General features: G+C 36.0%; 1 long non-coding RNA gene across 1 annotated transcript; it reads left to right on the forward strand.

The window, feature by feature from the left end:
- The first annotated feature begins 1,492 nt into the window (after positions 1-1,492).
- On the forward strand, positions 1,493-4,034 carry LOC132629372 (uncharacterized). The gene is made up of 4 exons (XR_009578206.1): positions 1,493-1,629; positions 1,714-1,774; positions 2,328-2,474; positions 3,637-4,034. It is a non-coding gene; the product is annotated as an uncharacterized LOC132629372 (long non-coding RNA).
- The last annotated feature ends 3,595 nt before the right edge of the window (positions 4,035-7,629 follow it).

Here is a 7,629-nt window from a genome sequence, read left to right on the forward strand (position 1 = left end):
AGCAAAAGAGCAAGATAAAAAGCAACAACACAAGACAAAGTGATACACATTAAAGAGTAGACAACTACGCGATTACTAAATACTACTACTACTAAGAAATACGTGTATTGGGGTTGGACCCTATCTCTCCAACCTACAGTGTGACATCACTCGACTAATTACTACCCTAATCTCTGACCTCCACACTTTCCTATCTAGGGTCATGTCCTTAGTAAGCTAAAGTTGTACCATGTCTTGTCTATCACCTTTCCCAGTTCTTCTTCGGCCTACCTTTACCTCTCATAACTCCTGCAATAGCCAAACTCTCACACCTCCTTATTAGCGCATCCTCACACCTCCTATTCACACATGCCAAACTGTTTCAGACTCACTTCCCTCATTTTGTCTGCAACAGAGGTACTCCTATGTTGTCCTGAATAACTTCGTTCCTAATCATATCTCTCCTAGTATGCCCGCACATCCATTTAAGCATCCTCATCTCTGCCACATTCATCTTCTAGACGTGAGTATTCTTGACTGACCAACATTTTGCTCCATACAACAAAGTTAGTCTAACCACCACTCTATAAAACTTACCTTTAAGCCTTGGCGACACATTCTTATTGCACGAAACCCCAGAAGCAAGCCTCCATTTCACCCACCCCTCTCCAATACGATGTGCGACATCCTCGTCAATCTCCCACTTTCCTTGAATTATGGACTCAAGATACTTGAAGCTTCATTTCTTGGAGATGACTTGCGCATCAATCTTCACTTCCACCTCTGGCTCAAGCATTACGTCACTAAACCTACACTCCATATACTCTATTTTAGTCCTGCTTAACCTGAAACATTTAGACTATAGGGCCTGTCGCCAAACTTCCAACCTAGTGTTATCTCCTCCACGCGTCTCGTCAACCAATACTATGTCATTAGCGAGTAGCATACACCATAACACCTCCCCTTTAATATTCAATTTATCCATCGCTAAAGCAAATAGCCATTCATATTAACATTAGTACAAATAACTTTGTATGTTTATCCATAAGAGGTTTTTCTTGTTTTTTACAATAAATTAACACTAAAGAGGGAGAAAATAATAAATACAATAGAAATTAATAGATAACGGAAATAAAATGAAAATATTAAGTATTTCTATTAATGATCTATTTCTGAACAATAACGGTGACTAACATTTTAAATAATCTTTTTGAGAAATAAACCTCAAATATATCTATCTTTTATATTAAAGAAAATAGTCAAATGCCCCCTCAACGTTTGGCCGGTTTAATTATGATGCACCCAACCTTTGCGGGCGACCTATTACCCCCCTGAGCATGTTAAAAGTGAAATATTTTACCCCCTAAATCCTCCAACAGTAGTGCTTTTTTTAAGGATACGGCACGGCTATGGCACCACTATTGACCGGTCCGAGCAATATAACCTGCAGGCTGTACTAAACTTCTAAATATGGTTAACGATACGATACAAAGGAGTTTTAAGATTTTCTTGTGATCTTGTCATCCATTTATGTTTAGCTTAGAGCTTTTGACTCACTATCAAATATTGAATACATCAAATTAAGGTGATGGAGACACAAAGCACATCGGTTCTCCCACTGCAAAGCCACGCTCTCTTGAAATACCTTCCGTAAGTATTATGATGTGATGCTCTTTCATAACAATCAAATTTCCAGTTTCAAATATTGAAAGCAAGTTTTGTTACATTCTTTAGGGTGCAGTTACTGTCGGACGTGTTGCTGATAAGGCAGATGTGGTCATTCCGGTGCCTACAGGTAATGAAACCAGTTTTGTGAAAGAATTTAGCTTATTTACTGTCAGTTTATTAATTTTACACTATCAGTGTAATTTAACCTGTTGTAATCTGTTGTCTGTCTTATTTTTTCACGTAAATAGTTCCACCATACCTGTCGTATTTCTCAAGTAGTTAGTTTCCCTTATTATAGATAGTTACTTGTAATTATCTTTTTGGTGACCTGATAATATAAAAATCCTTTTGCGCTATTAGTGTATAGAAGTTAAACTCTTACAGAAATGCCTCCCTTTTTTCGCCTTTTCAAGGTGAAAAATTGTATGCCTGAAATGCTGATCAGCTTCCACCAGAATCTAAGATAATTTATGGATATTAAAATTTGTGATTTCTCTTATATATATATATTGATTATGAAAACAAACTTAATTTCTTGATGTAATCCCCTCTTTTCCAATTCTTAAAACATTGTTAAAGCAAGGAAATGAAAAGCCTTTAGACTCAAGGTAATAAATTGGTTGCCAAACAAAACATTTAGTTTCTGCCCGTAGCTGAAAATCTGTTGATGTACAAAACAGTATCTGGTGTACATGCTCGGTTGCAAAACATGGAGGAGTATCTCGTAGTGACAGATTTAGACAGCACGAATGGCACATTCATTGGTGAGAAGAGGCTCCAACCTGGTGTGGCTGCTGCTGCATTACCTGGAAGTATCGTGACATTTGGTACAACTTTTGTAGTTGATCCTACATTTTACTTTCAGCATCCTATTTACCTCTTCCTTTAAAGAGTAATGAAAATTGGATTTAACTTATATACACTGACAATATAAAAAACCCTCACATAATCAGTGTAATTTAATTTCTTATAGCATGATGCATGTTTTATTTTTCGGGTAACTAGTTCTACTTGTCATGGTTATGGACAGTTATTTGTAGTTATCTTTTAAGTGACCTGATAGTGTAAAAACTCTCTAATAATATAAGGTATATAAGTTAAACTCATGAAAAATTCATTGGTGTAGCAATAAATTAGGGAATAGGTTTAATTAGGCCAGAGTCCTCAAAAGTGAGGCCACCTTAATTAAGTCAAGAGAAAAACATGTGTTAATGGCTAATCTGTAGTGTTGGATATTGGAGTACATATGTAGCATTAACCAAATGAAATGTTTCATGTCCCTTGTCTTTTATGTTATGAGAAACATTAAAAATTTATAAGATAAGTAAAAGGGGAAGGAAAAAAAACTATGTTGATGGACAGAGTTACCCGATACCAATAGTGGTGGGAGGTAATAGGTACCCCATGGAATTAGTCGAGGTGCGCGTAAAATGTTCCGGACACCACGGTTATCAAAAAAAAAAGGGAAAAAGATTTATGAGCATTTCTAGGGGAATGTTGGGATATCATCAGTTAGGGAATTGGTATGAAAGATCCCCTTACCAATTCCATGAAGCAAATATCTAGCTTAGGTATGTTGAGAAAGCCTTGTCGCATCATCTTTGTGGGGAAAAAAAGGCATATACTTATAGTAGATGTTCAGGCTTTCATTTCCATTCACTGAAATTTTTCTCAGTATTTTTTTATAATTTACGGGGTGGTCGTATTGCTTGTGCGATTTTATCAATTATTTGACTTATATAGACTGAAAGTATAAAAGACATTTAAGCTATTGGTGTAGTTTAAACTATTGTTGCATGTTATCTTTTTCTTCTTTTTTTTTTGGAGGGGGGCGGGGGGGTTACCAATCCCACTTGTTATCATTTAGGTGACCTGATACTTTAAAAGTTCTTTTAAACCGTCTGTTTATAGAAGTTAAACTCGTATATTGTATGTGTCAACTTTCTGCTACCTCAAGTTGATTGTCTTTTCAAAAAATTACTCATTCAGGGGATACCAATTTGGCAATATTTCGAGTCGCAAAGCTTGAGAAGTTGGAAACTACTGCATCTGATTCTGAACCAGAAGAAGTTGAAGCTAATACAAAAGAAGAAGAGCCAAGCAGCAGCTAAAAAGTCACAAGTTCCATTTTTCTGCAATAATTTTGTAAACATAGGATATATATATATATATGTGTGATTTTGTTGAACTTATGTTTGTCCATTTTCTTCTTGACTTGGGTTTAAGTACCCCTTTGTTTTTCTTTCCCACCACTTTGTATATTACTTGGTTTTTGTTTCTTTTTCTTCTGTACTAAAAGACTAGTATGTCATTATATCTTCTGCAGAAAATGGCCAAATATACCCTAATGTATTCAATATAGAAAAACTTTACCTTCCGTTTCAAAAGTGTCTCATTCAATTGAAGAAATTTCAATCACAAGAAAGAAAGCTCGAACAAAATAAAGTTGACCAGGAGTGCCAAACCACTCTAATATCTTCACCCTTGCACCACCCTATGCTATTATACTTGAACTAGGGGCCCATTCCCTTGTGCTTTTATACACATGGAAATATCTTTTCTTATCAATTTGCCTTCATAAAAAAAAAGTCAAATTTCTTTGAGTTTGGTTACTACTATTTTAGTGTTCACCCTCTCATCCCTATTAGCCAAATGGCCCAAAATTTGCCATCATTGGCTAACAGAAACTGTTTTCCCTATTAAAAATTACAATTTATTTATTTTGGAAAAATTGCCACCCATTAATAATTAAACCCCCACCCCTAATGTATTCCCCATTTTAAACCCCTCCTTTTTAATTACCAGTTTGAAATTAGAATACTCATTTGTTAGGATCTTCATCAGCTCCAATATTTTCACAAGATTTTTTTTTATTTTACCATTAAATTCGTAGGGTTAGGCTTTTAATTTTCAACTTCTTCTCCGATTCTATAAATAAAATGTCTCAAAATTCGAGTAGTTTTTCACTAAGTCATCATTGAGTTGCATTGTTTTGTCTACCATTGCTAGTATGGGTAACGAAATCAGCTTTCTAGTCAATAACAACAACAACAACCCAGTGAAATCCCACAACGTGGGGTCTGCGGAGGGTAGAGTGTACACAGACCTTACTCCTACCAAGGTAGAACAGCTTTCTAGTCAATGTTGCGTAATATTATTGAGCATTTCAAAGTGAGATTTTGTTGGTAAAATGGACGTGTATGTTCTTTTAGGTAGTTTGCTTTCTTAGTCAATCTTATGTGAAATAGAGACATATTGTTGGTGAAATGAAATTGGTTCTTGATTTATATGTTAATGTGTACCAATTGAATGCTAAAAAGTAATGTTGGGAATGGAGTTGGTGTTTTAAAAGTTGAGTTTGATACAGAACTTAAAGGTGAAATATTTTACCCCCTAAATCCTCCAACAGTAGTGCTTTTTTTAAGGATACGGCACGGCTATGGCACCACTATTGACCGGTCCGAGCAATATAACCTGCAGGCTGTACTAAACTTCTAAATATGGTTAACGATACGATACAAAGGAGTTTTAAGAATTTCTTGTGATCTTGTCATCCATTTATGTTTAGCTTAGAGCTTTTGACTCACTATCAAATATTGAATACATCAAATTAAGGTGATGGAGACACAAAGCACATCGGTTCTCCCACTGCAAAGCCACGCTCTCTTGAAATACCTTCCGTAAGTATTATGATGTGATGCTCTTTCATAACAATCAAATTTCCAGTTTCAAATATTGAAAGCAAGTTTTGTTACATTCTTTAGGGTGCAGTTACTGTCGGACGTGTTGCTGATAAGGCAGATGTGGTCATTCCGGTGCCTACAGGTAATGAAACCAGTTTTGTGAAAGAATTTAGCTTATTTACTGTCAGTTTATTAATTTTACACTATCAGTGTAATTTAACCTGTTGTAATCTGTTGTCTGTCTTATTTTTTCACGTAAATAGTTCCACCATACCTGTCGTATTTCTCAAGTAGTTAGTTTCCCTTATTATAGATAGTTACTTGTAATTATCTTTTTGGTGACCTGATAATATAAAAATCCTTTTGCGCTATTAGTGTATAGAAGTTAAACTCTTACAGAAATGCCTCCCTTTTTTCGCCTTTTCAAGGTGAAAAATTGTATGCCTGAAATGCTGAGAAATACTATGCCACATCATTGCCTTTTTTGTTTTTCTTTTATTATTTTTTCTCTTTCTCTTTCTTCTTCTTTCTCCTCATCCTCACCCTACTTTTATCAACCACTACGCCGCTACTACCGCCACCGCCGCCGCAAATTGGACGAACTGCCCTTCAAAAAACAAAATCATTACCATCATCTTTAAACCCACATCCACAACCACCACCATCATCTCGCCCAACAAATTTCATCCAACTCCTTCTCAAATTAGCCCCACCATAGCCTCAATCCCTTCTACAAAAGCTCCTTCGTCACATTTGGGTTTGCATAATTAACCTTCTATAAGACCTTTCACCACCGTTAAAAATTGATAGCTTGATGGAGCGAATTGACTCCCGTCCCATTTTGCATCACCATTACAATTTGAGATTAAAAATTAGAACTGCAGCAACTATATAGTAGTAACTAATTGTCTGGTTTTATTTGGGCAAGATAGCCATTATTGGAGTCGAAATAGATACCCAGAACCAGATAAAACCTGGTTGATTTCTCTAATGCGAAATTCTGAAACAAGAAGATGAATAAAAGAAGACCCAATTGATATGAAGTCTCAGGAAAAGAAGAAGATGAGTACTCCGAATGTATCAGTTCTGTTTTTTTTTGCAATCGACTTAGAATATAATTGCACAGCTACTGAAGAAATAACTTTGTTTGAAGAGAAATTCAAATATCAATGGAGATACTGACGCTAATCGACTGTAAAATTGAAGTAAGTGAGAATTGAAACAAACCCATTTCTTCCATAACTTTATTTTTGAAAGAAAATCAAAATCAAGAAACTAAAAAATGGTGAAAATGAAAAGAAAAGCATGATGAGAATATAGAAGAAGAAGCAGCAGCAGCTGGGGGCGGGGGCTGTGGCGGTGGGGGGGCTGTGGAGTGAAGAAGAAGAACAAGAAGAACAAGCAACTGGGGGCGGGGCTGGGGCGGGGTTGTGGAGTGGGAAGAAGAAGCAGCTGGGGGCGGAGTTATGGCGGGGGGAGGGGCTGTGGCGGGGGGGGGGGGCTGTGGAGTGGGAAGAAGATGGTGGGTGGGGTTGTGGAGGGGAGGGGATTGTGAAGAAGAGTTTTTATTTTTATTTTATTTTTTAATTGTATAATGTTTATTTTATTTTTTAATTGTATAACCTTTATTTTATTTTTTAATTCATATATATATATATATGAGCGGGTCCACTTTTTTTGTTTAGTTTCCAAACTAAGTTTTCGTGTCAAGTTCAGGGGTTAAAACATGTCTTTTCTCTATTTTAAAACAATAACTATAATTTACAAGCAAGAGACACGGTTTCCACCCTCAACTTGTTCCGAAAGGTCGAGTTCACACTCCAACTAATCAGGCGACTTATTACCTCCCTACACATTTAAAAAGTGAATTTATTTACTTATTCCTAACACAATCCCAAATTTTATGTGGAGTGATGTTATACACGCGCTTAACACGCGTATAATACCGCTTTTAAATATCTTTTTATTTTTGTTTCTTTTTCCCTTAATATTTCCTTTTTATCAAAATACGCTTCTTCTTCCTCGATTTCATTGAAAAATTGATGAAACTCATTTATTGTTTATCCAATTTTCTATCTGCAATACATGGATCTAAGTTGGGTTGCCTATATGTAGACAATTTATGTAGTTTTTTATGTCAAATTTTCAAAATAGAGACTCAAATTACCTTACTTTATTTGGATGAGTGACCACGTCTACGGACTTGGCTTTACCGGAAAATTTTGAAATGTACAGATCTGTCGGAATTGGTATTCTCCGGCGTTTTGTTGCTGAAGCAACGCCATTAACACGCCGTCGC

The sequence above is a fragment of the Lycium barbarum genome, chromosome 2 (genome assembly GCF_019175385.1).
Source record: "Lycium barbarum isolate Lr01 chromosome 2, ASM1917538v2, whole genome shotgun sequence".
Classification (NCBI taxonomy): Eukaryota; Viridiplantae; Streptophyta; class Magnoliopsida; order Solanales; family Solanaceae; genus Lycium; species Lycium barbarum.